General features: G+C 44.8%; 1 protein-coding gene across 9 annotated transcripts in view; it reads right to left on the bottom strand.

Moving 5' to 3' along the window:
• The window catches only part of CACNB4 (calcium voltage-gated channel auxiliary subunit beta 4), a 287912-nt gene that overhangs the window by 103486 nt on the left and 168136 nt on the right, over nt 1–16290 (bottom strand). For 2 of the 9 annotated variants that reach the window (XM_070070930.1, XM_051848630.2), the window contains exon 1: nt 3174–3490. The exons of the other annotated variants lie outside the window; for them this stretch is intronic. The gene's annotated coding sequence lies outside the window, so the exon portion shown is untranslated. Of the gene's footprint in view, nt 1–3173; nt 3491–16290 lie in introns of those variants that run through there. 9 annotated transcript variants of the gene reach the window in all.

The raw sequence follows: 16290 nt of genomic DNA, 5'->3' as shown, positions 1-16290 counted from the left end.
CTATGGCCACAGTACACAGTAAGCACTTAAGATGAAAAAGGCATTAAAGTTGTATAGGAAAACACACTGTATATATATTCAGTTCAATAACAGTCCCTGTCCCACTGGATTGTGAAGCACTCCTGTGATGAGAGGACCATGTATACATTTTCCAGAACTTAGTAAGCTATTAACAGGACTATATTGCCTGATTATTCTTTGGATACATGCTGTCTCTTCAAAAGACAGCAAGGCATCTCAACCATGTCTCATTTAATAATAATAACCACTGTTTTTGATTACTTACTAAATATTAAACATTGTGTTCTATACACATTATTTTACATAAACTGCCCCACAACCCTTCAGGCCATTAGTTTATTGCTATTATCACTGCTCTTTTTTACAGATAAGTAAAGGGCGGCTCAAAAAGATTAAGCAATGTACTCAACATTACACACTTAGAAGCTGGAATTTGAATCTGGGTCTGTGCAACACCAAGTGCACCCTATGAACAGCTAGATCCCACTCAGACTTGCCCCATAGAATGGGGAGGGTGGGGAGAAAGAGAAAGAGGAAGAGAGAGAGAATCTCCTATCCACTGGTTCACTTCCCAAATGTCCGTAACAGTCATGGCTGGGTAAAACTAAAGCCTAAAATTAGGGACTCAATCCAGTTCTGCAACATTTGAAGCGGGGACTCAAGTACTTGAACCATCACCTGCTGCCTCTAAAGGTATGCATTAGCAGGAAGCTTGAATGGAACTTGAATCAGCCACTCCAATATGAGATATGTGTGGGCATTCCAAGCAATGACTTAACTGTTGCACTAAATGCATATTGGGTCCTCAGTAAAGCAAGTAGTTTGAAGAAAAAGTGTTTTTAATTTATAGCTCAAGGCCGGCGCCGCAGCTCACTAGGCTAATCCTCCGCCTTGCAGCGCCGGCACACCAGGTTCTAGTCCCGGTCTGGGCGCCGAATTCTGTCCCGGTTGCCCCTCTTCCAGGCCAGCCCTCTGCTGTGGCCAGGGAGTGCAGTGGAGGATGGCCCAGGTGCTTGGGCCCTGCACCCCATGGGAGACCAGGAAAAGCACCTGGCTCCTGGCTCCTGCCATCGGATCAGCGCGGTGCGCCGGCCGCAGCGCGCCAGCCGCGGCGGCCATTGGAGGGTGAATCAACGGCAAAAAGGAAGACCTTTCTCTCTGTCTCTCTCTCTCACTGTCCACTCTGCCTGTCAAAAAAAATTAAAAAATAAAAAATAAAAAAATTAAAAAAATTATAGCTCAGATTTTCTAAGGCAGTTATTCCTAATACAAGGAACCGAACATACAAAATCTCAGGGATCAAACCTGGTGAGGCAGGAACTGAGATGGAACATGAATGTGCAGCCTGTTGGCTAGGGAACCCGCAGCCCTGAGGACCACACAGGCAACACCTCTTTCCTGCTCACAGCTACACAGTGACTGAGGAGGAAGGAAGAACATTCCAACTACAAGCCTCCCACCAGAGGCAAAGAGAGAAAAAGCTTTCTGCCTCTCAGGGAAAGACCAGCCGCTTTGTGGGTTGAACAATCAGGACTTGAGGTCATAGTCCGTATCCGCGCCATCCTAGTATGCTCAGAAGAGACGGGGTGTCTCCCACGTGGAAGTGAGGACGACCTGCTCTTCCTATGTCATGTAAACCTGGCAAATTTGGGAAATGGGAAATTGGCCAGGGAAGTGAATGTGGCTCTTTGGTCAGGTTTGGAGGCCAGCGAGAGTGCAAGGGAGGCTGTGTCTCCCTAGGCTTCAGTTGGATGCATAGGTTTCTGGAAGAGTCAGTTAATAGGCAAGGCAGAGTGCTTATTTTTCAGCCAACCAGGTACCAGATACCACGTCAGGTGTTTAACTGGCACTGTCTCATTTGTTTTGTTCCTTTGTACAAGGTACAAAGACAAGCAAGTCAGCCAAGGTCCAGAATTAAAGAATGATAGATGTCAGATTCAATTAAAATCCTGTTTCACTCCTTCTGTGATGCCACACTATTTACTGAAATTCAACAACATGTGTTGATTAGTACATGTTATGACTAAATACATACATCCACTACAAGTGTGCCACAAATATTCACTCCATGATTCAGACTAAGATGCCAATGGCGTGCTCTTCTTAGCACAGTGAACAGAGATTTACCTACCTTCTCAGAACTCAGCCAGAACATCACAGCTGTGTGAAAAATAAACATCTGCTGATTGGCTTATTAACTTAGAACCATCAGAACTTCAGAGTAATGCCTTCATTTGCAATGTACAGCACAACTTGAAACAAAGCTTTCTCATGCAGATGGAAGGCATTTTTTTATACCGAAGAGTGAGAGGTTTTGGAATCAGAGGCCAGAGGCCGTGGTTTAACTCCTTGGCTCAGCTACTTGCCTGCATTGCCCTCTGGTGGGTGACTAATTCTCTTATTTGTGAGGCATTTACTATTATTTACATCATGGAGGGGCTCTAGAGTAGAAGTAAGATGATACATTAAGGTACTTTGCATGCAGCTGAATTTATCGGAATTATTTGGTCTCATGCAACATTTCTAAACATGAAAAATTTATGCTTCGGCTTTTGCTTTCTGTAAATCTCCATGTTTTAACACAAAGACAGTTTAAATAAGATCTGGTTATCTTAACTCCATGAAGAAAAGCTCTATTAGTATTAATAAGCTTTCAGAAGCAATTATTATGGTAGTTATAGTACATCACTACAGATAAATCTATTTGTGCATGGAAATTCACTTTACTTGGGTGTAGATGCTGAATTCATTCAAGAAAATTCAAGTCACTTTATATTTATAATATCTTATTGTGAATCATCACAATATGTGATGTCAATATAGACATGAAAATTGTGAAAAGATTTAAAGACTAGTGTTTATTTGTCTGTTAGAAATTCTTCATGGTAGGATATTTCATTCCATTGAAATACCAACTTTTCAAAAAGGTTTCCCTTCCAAGAATATGAAATGCTTAGAGAAAGGAAATCTAGGCTGCTTTCTGAAGGACTATTATGATCCTTCAGCTATAATTATTTTCCATTTGAATGAATCTACCCATTTTTCAAATTTCAAAGCTAGTATGGATCAAGTTTTTGTGCTGGCACATGAAGGAACTCAAGCGAACTCTCAAAAACAAACATAACATACAAATAGATCAATAGGAACTTTACCTTTAGATTCCCAAAATTTGGTCAGTTAAGTAATCCAGTCTAAATGAATGAAGTTTTAAAGTGTAATTCTCGAATTCTTCTGTGGCATTTGAAACAGAAAGGTGAGCTGCTTTTGTAGAGTGCCAGAAAGCCCACGTTAATTTTCCAAGGAGTAGAAGTTCAAACGGCAACCAGCTGGAGACCCTTGACTGAAGAATTCTGGGGGGCAGTCAACCGTGTTTATTACACAGAGACTGTGGCCTTCTTGCAATGGAAAGTTATGTTTAGGCTCTCATGAATACTCAGAGATCCTAATACATTCTGCTTTGTCCACTTCTGCAGAAACCTTGGTCAAAAAAGCACGAACTTTCAGAGGTAGGCAGTCCCCAAAGAAGTGTCAGGCAAATAAGTCTGCTTACATGTTTCCCACCCACAAAGAATGGTAAAAGGTTTTGGGTCTTGTGAAAAATCATTACTGAAAAACGAATCATGTTGCCTAAGTTCAGCTCTGTGATGTTGTATGCCTGGAATGTTCTGTGGCAATTTTTTTATTTTTTAAGATTTGTTCACTTGAAAGGTGTGTATGAGAGAGACAGAGAGAGAATCTTCTGTCTACTGATTTAGTCCCAAATGGCTACAACAGCTGGGACTGGGCCAGGCTGAAGCCAGAAGCCTGGAACTCCATTCAGGTATCCCACATAGGTGGCAGGGGCCCAAGTGCTTGGGCCATCTTCTGCCATCTCCCAGGAACATTAGCAGGGAGCTAGATTGAAGCAAAGTGGCTGGGACTTGAACCCGTATTCTGATACGGGATGGGGGCATCTCAAGCAGCAATTTAACTCAAACCACAACACCCACTCTGTGGCCATGTATTTGACTGCTTTGGCCCTGTGTCTCCATTTCTCCTTCAGAGATGCAAAGCAGCTTTCCTAGCAGCAAAGTGAAAGCCCCCTCCTCTTTTCATCATTCTGTCCTGCCACGTGCGGTTAGAGGGGAGGGGGGCCAAGGCCTGCATAAGCTTTCATTAGGGAAACAAGACACCCATCACACGATCAGGTATAAATCCATCTCGCTGCAGACCATGATGATGTAGTGTAACATGAACCAGAAGAACGGCCACTGAAAACCTCAAAAAACCTTCCTATGGTGCAAGATTATAAATGTCCTCTGAACTCTCAAAACATAAATCAAAGAAAACAATTCAGCTGATTTATGGAGGTTGTTTCATAAGAGTGCTTTGGGTATCTTTGTATGTTTCAGGAAAAAGATTTCCTCTGCAGGGATCAGGAGACATGTGGTAGTCATGGAAAAGGCACAAATCAACGCTCAAGCCAGTTTCAGTCACAAATAAATTCCACTCCACACTCATACAGTTTCTTAGTTGGAAACCACTGGAATAAACACATTTTGGTGAATTCCTTTTAGAGTAGGCCTTGGAATGGGCCAGGTTAAATAACAACCCACATGCCAGGAAGGTCCTTCTCTCTTCCAGTTTCCAATCACTTTCTGCCAATCCCAAGATGAAGTTCTACTTCTAGTAACTTCTTTTTTTAAAATTTATTTTTATTTATTTGAAAAGCAGTGATGGGAGAGAGGGAAAGAGAAAGAAAGAGATCTCCTACCCACTGGTTCACTCCCCAAGTGGCCGCAATGACCAGAGCTGGGCCAGGCCAAAGCCAGGGGCCTGGAACTCCATCAAGGTCTCCCACTTGGGTGGCAGGGACCCAAATATTTGGGTCACCCTCCACGGCCTTCCCAGGCACATTAGCAAGGAGCTGATCACAAGGGAAGCTGGGACTCAAATATGGGACGGTATGAGATGCAGGTGTAGCAGGTAGCACCTTAACTCACTGCGCCATAACACCAGCCACACAGTGGTGGTTTCGTATTGCGTTGATCATCCAGAACTCCCCATGAAAATGCAAAGATCTCTGGGAGAGGCATTACATTATAGTTTTTGGCCATCAAGTCAGAGATTTCTTCCCAGCTGCCTGAGAGTTAGTTAAGGGCCCGGAGACGAAAGGGGAGTTAAAGAGGGGATCTGAGATGCCAGAGCCTCCCAAAAGGAAGGAAACTTTCTCGGCTGGTTTCTCTTTACCACGTGCTTTTGCACACTTTGCAGAAGACAGACAGGATATTTCGGGATGGTGTCAACTCAGAAGTCAGACAAAATGCTTGGAAATCTTCTAAGGAGCCAATACAGCAACTCTGTTTCTGTAGTTTGCAGAATGTTCTGCCAGGGGCTGCTGGCGATCCCCTTTGCCATACGGCGGACACACGGTGATCGGCAGAAGTTGCAAAGGAACAACAGGTCTTTATGTTACGGTGCCATATTGGACTGACACATGTGACTACCTAATTTCAGAAGTGAAGGACATTGTTAGCTCATTTGCCAACGTAAGAATTGAGTTTCATTTGTATAACAAGGCCAGGTGGTCAACAGGCTTACGTGTAAACATCTGTAGGGCTAGGGGATCCTACTTTTCAAAAAGTTCTGAAATTGTGTTTTTTTTTTTTTTTTAAATAAAAATTTGCCTCCCTCAGACTTTTTTTTTTTTACAAACATTTATTTATTTATTTGAAAGTTAGAGTTACATAGAGAGAGAAGGAGAGGCAGAGAGAGAGAGAGAGAGAGAGAGAGAGGTCTTCCATTCACTGGTTCACTCCCCAACTGGCTGCAATGGCCAGAGCTACGCTGATCCGAAGGCAGGAGCCAGGAGCTTCTTCCGGGTCTCCCATGTGGGTACAGGGGCCCAAGGATTTGGGCCATCTTCTACTGCTTTCCCAGGCCATAGAAGAGAGCTGGATGGGAAGGGGAGTAGCCAGGACTTGAACCAGCATCCATACGGAATGCCAGCACTGCAGGCAGCGGTTTTACCCGCTATGCCACAGTGTCGGCCCCTCCTCCAGACTTCTATTCATTGCTCCTAATCTTATACCTTGAGTTCCCAAAGAACATGATAGCCTCTTTTTCAACATGATAATCATTCAAATATTTGATGACATCTGTTATATCCTGAGTCTTTCATGTACCAAAAATGGTGAACAATAAGCACACACTTTTGACTTCAAGAAATTCTAGCACATTCTCAGCAAATGTGATTTCATACGGAGAGTAAAAGTCTTGCTCATTTTGAAGCAGGGGGTTGGGTTGAGAGAAGAAACTACCTTTGAGAATCAAAGGGAAGATATACAAAGAGTAAGGCAGAGGAAATCCGAGAATAGTCAGCTGGTTTTGAGGGTCAGAGGAGAGAGGGAGATAGAACAGGGCCTGACCTTGGAGGAGGCTTGCACAAGGCCCCAGATAAGGAGATCAAGCTTGAGGGTCCATGTGGAATTAATGAAAGTGGCCCAGGACTATCCTTGAACAAAGGACAAGGCCCCCAAAGCCTCTCAACAAGGCATCATCCATTATGATTTCTGTGACCCCCATGTGTCCTAGTGCCTTGCTCTTCTTTCTGGCAGAAGAAGGTTTTATTACTATTATTATTATTATTTGACAGATAGAGTTAGACAGTGAGAGAGAGACAGAGAGAAAGGTCTTCCTTCCATCGGTTCACCCCCCCAAATGGCTGCTGCAGCCTGAACTACGCCGATCTGAAGCCAGGAGTCAGGTGCTTCCTCCTGGTCTCCCATGCAGTCACAGGGGCCCAAGCACTTGGACCATCCCCCACTGCCCTCCCGGGCCACAGCAGAGAGCTGGACTGGAAGAGGAGCAACCAGGACTAGAACTGGTGCCCATATGGGATGCCGGTGCCACAGGCAGAGGATTAACCAAGTGAGCCATGGCGCTGGCCAGAAGGTTTTATATCTGCAGCTGTGGGCACGACACCTTGGAATTAGCCGAAGTGACTACTCAAAACCAACAATTTGCTGAACCCCTTTTGAACTGTTCATGCGAACATTCCTCTTCTGAGTGGCCTAAGCCAGTCAGAAGCAGCCTCTGCTATCATAACAAAAAAATCAAAAACAAAAACAAAACTGATGGGCTTAGACAATCGTGAAATTCACCCTGTGAAAAAAGTTTTGGGAAAGCAAACTAATCAATCAATCAGAAGGAAACATTAGGAATTAAGAAGAAACTATAGGAAAAAAAACTCATATTTTTAAGGAAAAAAGAGCCTAACCTGTTATTGATACTGGCTGAAAAATATATTAAATTTTATATTAAAACATCTGTTCTATGCTTAAGTCATACTCTTCCTAGTTCTGAAATTGATCTGGGGGAAAAATTGTTCTGGCCTCATAAAACTTGCCTGAATAAGTATTCCCAAGTTATCTTCATGATTTACAGTGTGAACCTTTATTCATGTGCATAGGCAAAAAGTTGATTAATAAGCAATGGAATCAAGTTGTCTTAAAAAGCACGGCTTCTTCTGGGTAATGCAACAGTTATAAACAAATTGTGTTCTGAGTCCTTCCTCTACATATAGGGGAGATGAAGTACAAAGTGCTGACCTGAATGCATACAGCAGGAGACAGGAGTCTTAGAATCTCTAGACTCTCCCCAGAGTGTACCCCTGAATTTGACAGACAACGTGTCAGTGCAACCAAAGGGAAAAATGGCAAGACTAATGGTAAAGGGCAGGAAAGGGTTAATGCTCAGGGAAAGTTTCTACTTAAACAGCTTCTGCAAAACAGGATTTCAGAACAGGAGGCCAGATTTCTGACCACTGACCCCTTAACCCTTGGCGCAAATTTGAGTGTTGGGGGGGTCCTTTGGAGTATTCAAATACTTGGGAGGCACAGACTTGCATTTTTTTTTTTTAAAGATTTATTTATTTACTTGAAAGTCAGCGTTACACAGAGAGAGGAGAGGCAGAGAGAAAGAGAGAGAGGTCTTCCATTCTATGGTTCACTCCCCAATTGGCAGCAACAGCTGGAGCTGCGCCAATCTGAAGCCAGGAGCCAGGAGCTTCTTCAGGGTCTCCCATGAGGGTGCAGGGGCCCAAGGATTTGGGCCATCTTCTACTACTTTCCCAGGCCATAGCAGAAATCTGGATCGGAAGTGGAGCAGCCGGGTCTTGAACCGGCGCCCATACGGGATGCCGGCACTGAAGGTGGCGGCTTTACCGGCTACACCACAGCGCCGGCCCCCAGACTTGCATTTAAGTCTCAGGTTCAGTATTTACTAACGACTGGGGTCTGGCCAAGGCAGTTTCCTATTCTGTATGCCTAAAATGTGGGTAAGACGACCACCACGTGACTCCTGAGGCACAGATTTTGCATCAACCATAAAGCATTAAAGAATACAATGCAGGGGTGCCAAATGGTATTAAGCATCTAAAACGGGGATAAAAATACCTTTGCCAAATGGTTGCATGAGTATAAAGGATCTTGGAAGAGTGATGTGAGAATACACAGCTTCATTATTGTCACCATCACTGTAGCACTCTTTCTTTAGGCAGCTGAAACAGAGTCATGTCCAAACCACGCCTCGCCTGGCTTGGTTCATTTTATTCATCTCCTTGGAGGTACTCAACGGAAATCTACTTTCTAAGTGTTACTCCCTCATGCAGAAGAAGCCTTTTGTCTTTTAAATAATAGCATAGGAGAGTCTAATACTTCCGGAATAAGGCTTCTTTCCGTCCACACTTAAGAGTTTCCAAAAATAAAACACTGGCTATGTTTATAAATCCACTTCAAAGGATCTGAGTAATTAGTCATTAGTCACAGCATGCTTACGGAGGAAACCGATGCTCACCACAGGTCACTGTTAGCAAATGCCTATTGGAGCCCAGTTCTATGCCATGCATCGAGTAGGCGTTTGAAAGAATTGTAAACACTGAATTGTTTACTTTAAAATGGTTAATTTTATGTTATGTGAACTTCATCTTCATAAAAAATTTACAAAAAGAAACCAAACCAGAACTGTACTGTCGCTCCCCCTCTTCGTGGAGGAACGACACAGGACCCTGCGCTGTTCTTTCGTTTGCTCGGCCCTCCCCGGGTTTGCTGCTGGTTCTTCCCGGGTTGGCTACTATCCCTTCCACCTCTGTGGAAGGGCAGTTCCCCCTGGCCACATTCCCCACTTCCGCAGGGGAGCGGCACACCGCCGGCCGGCTCTCGGGGGCTGCTCAGATGTTCCTCAGGTGTTCCCCTTAGATGTTCCCCATAGATGTTCCTGGTGCATGCCGTCTCTCTCCTCCTTTATAGTCCTCCTCTGCCAATCCCAACTCGGCTGCCCACACGCCGAGTACGCTGCTCTCCTCCAATCAGGAGCAGGATCAGCTCCTGGAGGTCATCACTCAAGTTGGCAAGAGGCAGCTGCATAGAAGCTGTTTTCTCCCTTCTCCCAGCGCCATATTGTGGGAGAGCAGATGCATAGAATAAGTCTTAATTCCAGTAACTCAGTCCAGTCCGGGCTGCTCCCCACACTGTACAACCAGCGTTCTCCCTACAAGAAGCTAATATATAGTCTGATCAAGATGACAAGAAGAACCTTTGTTCATCCAACAGTTATTTGCTGAGTGCGATTTCATGGTGGGCATCCATGTCATAACAAGCCATTTACAAACAATACAAAGCTCCATAAGGTTATGTGCTAAACTGTGCTATATAACAAAAAGTAATGGCTGGAGTGAACAGAGAAGAGATGAATGCTTGCTTCCTGAAGGAGGTGGACCTGTTCGGGCCATGAAAAAGAATCTTATGGATAGCACAGCAGATAAAGCCTCTGTCTGTGAGTCTGGCATCCCATATGGGCACCAGTTCAAGTCCTGGCTGCTCCACTTCTGATCTAGCTCCCTGCCAATGTGCCTGGGAAAGCAGCAGAAGATGGCCCAAGTGCTTGGAGCTCTGCACTCACATGGGAGACAACAGAAGAAACCCCTGGATCCTGTCTTCAGCCTGGCCCAGTCTCAGCCATTTGAGGAGTGAATGAGCAGATAGAAGACCTCTCTTTCTCTCTCCCTCTGTCTCTGTAACTCTGCCTTTCAAGTAAATAAAATCTTTTTAAAAAAGAAAGAAAATTAATTTTATTATAAGTAAAAATGAAAAGGAGTTTTTAGAAAGGAAGAATGAGGGGCAGACATTTGGCACAACAGTTAAAATACTGCTTGGAACGTCTGCATTCCATGTTGGAGTATCTGTGTTCAAGTCCCAGCTCCACTCCTGATTCCAGCTTCCTTGTAGTGCACACCCTGGGAGGGCAGCAGGTGATGGCTCAGGCACTTGGAACTCTGCCACCCACACCCACATGGGAGATCAACACTGAGTTCTGGGCTCCTGACTTCAGCCCATCCCAGCCCTTGCTGCAGTTCATTTCTCTCTCTCTCTCTCTCCCCTCCCCCTCCCCGCGCCTCCATACCCCCAAATAAGTAAACACAAAACTCTAAAAAAAAAAAAAAATGAATGAAAAAAGGCCCAAAGTGACTCTAGCATGGCATGGATACTGGGCAGCAAGGAATCTACCTGGATGCCAAAGTCCCTTTTTTTATGTTTTGTTTTTGTTTTCAGCTTTATTTTTAGTTTTGACTGCCACATAATTATACAAATTCTAGAATGCAATGTGGGTTTTTTTAAAGATTTTATTTAATAACTTGAGAAGCAGAGTTACATACAGTGAGAGGGAGAGACAGAGAGAGAGGTCTTCCATCTGATAGTTCACTCCCCAGATGGCCACAACAGCCAGAGCTGCACCGATCCGAAGTCAGGAGCTTTTTCCAGGTCTCCCATGTGGGTACAGGGACCCAAGAACTTGGACCATCTTCTATTGCTTTCCCAGACCATAACAGAGTGCTGGGTTGGAAGAGGAGCAGCTGGGACTAGAACCAGTGCCCATATGGGATGCTGGTGCTTCAGGCCAGGACTATACCTGCTGTGCCACAGCACCGGCCCTGCAAGTGGTGTTTCAGTGCACGTATGCATTGTGTAATGATAAAATTAGCGCAATTAGCATACTCATCACCTTAAATATTTACCACTTCTTTGTGGTGAGATTGCTGGAAACCCTCTCTAGTAGCTATTTTGAAACATAACTGTGGGGAGCAACTCGGACTAGACTAAGTTACTGGAATTAAGACTTATTCTATGCATCTGCTCTCCCACAATATGGCGCTGGGAGAAGGGAGAAAACAGCTTCTATGCAGCTGCCTCTTGCCAACTTGAGTGATGACCTCCAGGAGCTGATCCTGCTCCTGATTGGAGGAGAGCAGCGTACTCGGCGTGTGGGCAGCCGAGTTGGGATTGGCGGAGGAGGACTATAAAGGAGGAGAGAGACGGCATGCACCAGGAACATCTAAGGGGAACATCCACCTGAGGAACACCTGTGCAGCCCCCGAGAGAGCCGGCCGGCGGTGTGCCGCTCCCCCGCGGAAGTGGGGAATGTGGCAGGGGGAACCGCCCTTCCACGGAGGTGGAAGGGACGGCAGCCAACCCGGGAAGAACCAGCAGCAAACCCGGGGAGGGCCGAGCAGACAAAAGAACAGCGCAGGGTCCTGTGTCGTTCCTCCACGAAGAGGGGGAGCGACATAATGGTGCCGTGACTCGGATAGGAAACTTAGGAGGGAAAAAACGGGAAGAAATGGGAAAATACCGGAGAGAGAGACTAGCAAACAGCCTAGGGAAAAGCCGGACGAAAAAGGTGCTGGAAGAAGCTATCAAAAGCCTAGGCATAGACTCAGATACGGACTACGGGGGGAAGCTGGGAGAAACCTCTAAGGTCGAAAGTGAAAGCTAGAACAAACAGACTCGGATGCGGACTGTGGGGAGAGGCCAGGAGAAATGAGGGAGGAGTATTGTTGGAGGAAAGCTTGGGGAAATATACCGGGTAGAGAAAAATGTTAGGGAAATTGAAGCCGCGGGGGCAGGCTGAGGCGGAGACAAAAGCTACCTTGGGATTCGTCGAGTTAGCCCAGGGAATAAGGGGCGAAAAGTTAAAACCAGAAGCGGAAACGTAAGCCAGGTTGGAATCCGTCAGATTAGCCCGGGGAGCAAAAGACGGGAAGCCAAACCATAAGGTGGAAACGTAAGCTATAGGTTGAATTCGCCAGGTTAGCCCGGGGAACTTAGATTGAATGCTAGTGGCGGAAACGTGAGCTAGGCTGTGTGACTCGTGGAAGCCGCCGCGTGCAGAGAGAGCACGGGGCGTGAATAGATAGGGAACGTGGGGCTAGCGCGAGGCAGTGGTGCGGACGCGAAGGGCGTGGAGACCGCGGAGTGTGCCCGCGAAGCCGAGCCGCGCAGAGCCGGGAGCCCGCCGCAGGGCGGGCGCCGGCGCGGGCTGAAGCGGCTCAGAGCCGGGAAGCCGCCAAGAAGCAGCCTCGGGGCGGGCGCCGGGAAGCTGCAGGGATAAGAGAAACAGAAGTTTAGAAGTAAAATGAGAGAAATAGGAATGCTGGCAGATAGAAGTAAAATGGGAAAGATAGGAATGCCCGGAGATAGAGAAATAGAAAAAAATAAGGCCTCCCCTCAACATGGCAATGAGAGAGCTTAGATTCGGTCTGCCTGATTAGGGAGGTGGTGAGCACCTGCGGGCGGCTAGCAGCTTATGAGCCGCAGGTCACCGAAGACAGGCATGAATTAACATCAATAAGTCTCCCCACAATACCGCAATGAGAAGGCTTGGATTCGGTCTGCCTGATTAGTAAGGCAGTAAGCACCAGCAGGCAGCTCGACCAGAGTATGAGCTGCAGGTCACCGAAGATAGGCACGAATCAACACCAATAAGTCTCCCCACAATACGGCAATGAGAAGGCTTGGATTCGGTTTGCCTGATAGGACTTGTAAGCACCTGCAGGCAGTTCTAGCAGAGTAGAGCATGCGCTGCAGGGCACTGAACACAGGCATGCATCAGCGCCTAAAAACCTCCTCGCAACATGGCGAAGAGAGGACCCGGATTCAGTTTGCCTGATTGATAGGACTTGTAAGCACCTGTGGGCAACTCCAGCAAGCAGAGCAGAGTGTGTGCCGCGGGGCACCGAAGACGGCACATATCAACGCCAAAAAATAAAAAGAAAGGGGGATCTGTGGGGAGCAACTCGGACTAGACTAAGTTACTGGAATTAAGACTTATTCTATGCATCTGCTCTCCCACAATATGGCGCTGGGAGAGGAGAAAACAGCTTCTACGCAGCTGCCTCTTGCCAACTTGAGTGATGACCTCCAGGAGCTGATCCTGCTCCTGATTGGAGGAGAGCAGCGTACTCGGCGTGTGGGCAGCCAAGTTGGGATTGGCGGAGGAGGACTATAAAAGAGGAGAGAGAAAGCATGCACCAGGAACACCTGAGGAACATCTGAGCAGCCCCCCGGAGAGAGAGAGCCGGCCGGCGGTGTGCCGCTCCCCCGCGGAAGTGGGGAATGTGGCAGGGGGAACCGCCCTTCCACGGAGGTGGAAGGGACGGCAGCCAACCCGGGAAGAACCAGCAGCAAACCCGGGGAGGGCCGAGAAGACAAAAGAACAGTGCAGGGTCCTGTGTCGTTCCTCCATGAAGAGGGGGAGCGACACATAACTGTTAAGTATAGTCATTATTATTAAGTATATACATTATTGTTAAGTATAGTCATCCTTCTATATGGTTGAATAATATTCCATTTGGGGCATATTCCACATTTTCTTTATCTATTCTTCTGTTGAGAGATACTACAGTTGATTCAAAATCTTGGCAATTGTGAATAGTGTTGCAACAAACATGAGGGTGCAGGTGTCTCTTTAACAAATTGATATCATTTCCTGTGGATATGTACCCAGTACTGTGGTGGCTGGATCACAGCATATCACTATTTTTAAATTTTTAAAGGATGTTAACAATTTCATGCCAACTTATGTGAAATGCACATTTCTTCAAAATCACAAATTCAGAAAACATTCAAAGCATAAAATTTTGAATAGCCCGTATGTATTTAAGAAATTAGGGCATAGAGGGTAAAGCTGCCGTCTGCAGTGCCAGCATCCTATATGGGTGCCGGTTTGAGTCCCAGCTGCTCTCCTTCTGTTCCAGCTCCCTGATAATAAGCTTGGGAAATCACTAGAAGATGGCCCAAGTCATTGGGGCCCTATACCCAAGTGGGAGACACAAAAGAAGCTTCTGCCTCCTGGCATCAGATTGGCCCAGCTCCGGCCATTGTGGCCATCTGGGGAGTGAAACAGTGGTTGGAAGACTTCTCTCTGTTTCTCCCTCTCTCTAACTCCAACTTTCAAACAAATAAATAAATCTTAAAAAGAAAAGAAATTAAAGTCATTTTTAAAATCTTTCAGAGATAACTGAAGGCCTAAACAGTTCCACTTGTAAATAAATTCTACTAAACAGTTAAAGAAGAACCAACAGCACAGTAACACACAATAGCATGTTCTTTCAGAAAACAGAGAACTCTCCAACACTTTCCAACTCCCTTTGAAACACTAACATAACCATGATTACAAAATCCAATGAGTGCAAGGAAAAAATTATAGGTATAATTATAGGCCAAAAAATGGCATTATATAGCAAACTATATAAAAATAAATAAAAGAAAAAAGGGAAAAATATGAATTACTAGATTTTTTCTCTTTCCTTTTGTGTATCTGGTTTACTGTTGAAATCTGCACATTTGCATGTTTCCATATTGTTAGTTACCCTTTAACTTGTAATACAGAACTCCCTTAAGCATGTCTTGTAGAGCCAGTCTGGTGGTTATCAATGCTTCAGTTTTTACTTGTCATGGAAACTGTTTCTTCATTTCTAAAGGATAGCTTTGCTGGGTATAGTATTCTATACTATTCCACTCACTGAGTATAGTATTCTATACTATTCTTTGCTGGATATAGTGTTCTATTTCTATTGGCTGGCAATGTTTTTCTTTGGGGACCTTGACTATTTCATACCATTTTCTCCTGGACTGTGAAGTTTCAGCTGAAAAATCTGACATTAATCTAGTGGGGATTTCCCTAGAAGTAACAATGTTTTTCTCTTGCTGTTTTTGTAATTCTCTTTGTTTTGTATTTTTGACAGTTTTACTATAACATGCCTTAGAGAGGATATTTTTTTTTCCCATCAAATCTATTAGAGATTCTTTGGGCTTCTTGGACTTGGATGTTTACATCTCTATAAGAGTTGAAAAGTTCTCAGCAATTATTTCACTGTGTAAATTTTGTAGACTTTTCTCTTCTCCTTCTGGAATACCCATAATATGAATATATCCTCATTTAGTGGTGTTTCTTGGGTCTCAACGACTTTCTTTGTTCTCTTTCTCCTTCTCTCCACTTCTTTTTTTCTGACTGAGTTATTTCAGAAGACCTATCTTCAAGGTCAGAAAAAATTCTTTTGATTTTGATTAATTCTTTTGTTGATGGTCCTAATTTTATTTTTAGTTTCATTTATTGAGCCCTGGGGTCCAAAATTTCTGACTGGTCCTTTTGTTAATGATTTCTATTTCTTGGCCTATTCACATCATGGACTGTCCTCTTAATTTCATTGTATTGTCTGTCTATACTCTTTTGTATCTCAATATATTTTCTTAAAAATAATTATTTTGAAATTTTTATCAGGTAATTCATCAATTTCCAGTTGTTTATGGTTTGTTGCTAGATAGTTTATTCTGTCCCCTTGCTTTTTCATGCAACTGTGTCCCTACATTATTTGTGTGCATGTGCACACATGTGCATGTGCGTCTAATAGGTTAGTTATTTCTACCAATTTTATAGGGTAGCTTTCATAACAAATGACTGCTACAGTGTGTCTTAGGGTAGATATGCTGTGTTGGCTTTGATTCCAAGTGAATGCTTTAGTTTAATGTCCCTGTAAATTCTTAAAGTAACCAATGTTGGTGATCTGTAGATGTCTCAGGGGCCTGAGACCACAGGGATAGAGGGATTTCACCAGCAGTTAGTATGAGGCTCCTTTTGGTGGGGTAGCTTTGCTGGTAGTTCTTGGGTTAAATGAGGGCAGGGCACCCTAGTGGGCCCAGGTCTATGTGTCATAGAGTGCCCAACAGTAGGGAAGGTTGCCTCTCAGTATAAGAAGGTTACACAGGGGCCAGGCCACACCAGTGTGCCCTGAAGGAGTACCTGTTAGGGAGCCAGGGCTGCACAGGGGCTCTGGGGGCCAACCTGCTCAAGTAGGTTTGCTCAGATGCTTTCTGGGGTTGAATATGTGTGGGGAGGGACAAATGCTCTTCTTTCATAATTCAGTTTAAAGAAATGCTATCTAGAATTCATCAA

This window comes from Oryctolagus cuniculus, chromosome 3 (assembly GCF_964237555.1).
Source record: "Oryctolagus cuniculus chromosome 3, mOryCun1.1, whole genome shotgun sequence".
Lineage (NCBI taxonomy): Eukaryota > Metazoa > Chordata > Mammalia > Lagomorpha > Leporidae > Oryctolagus > Oryctolagus cuniculus.
The sequence above is the reverse complement of the archived record's forward strand: the minus strand, read 5'-3'. Positions and strand labels throughout refer to the sequence as shown.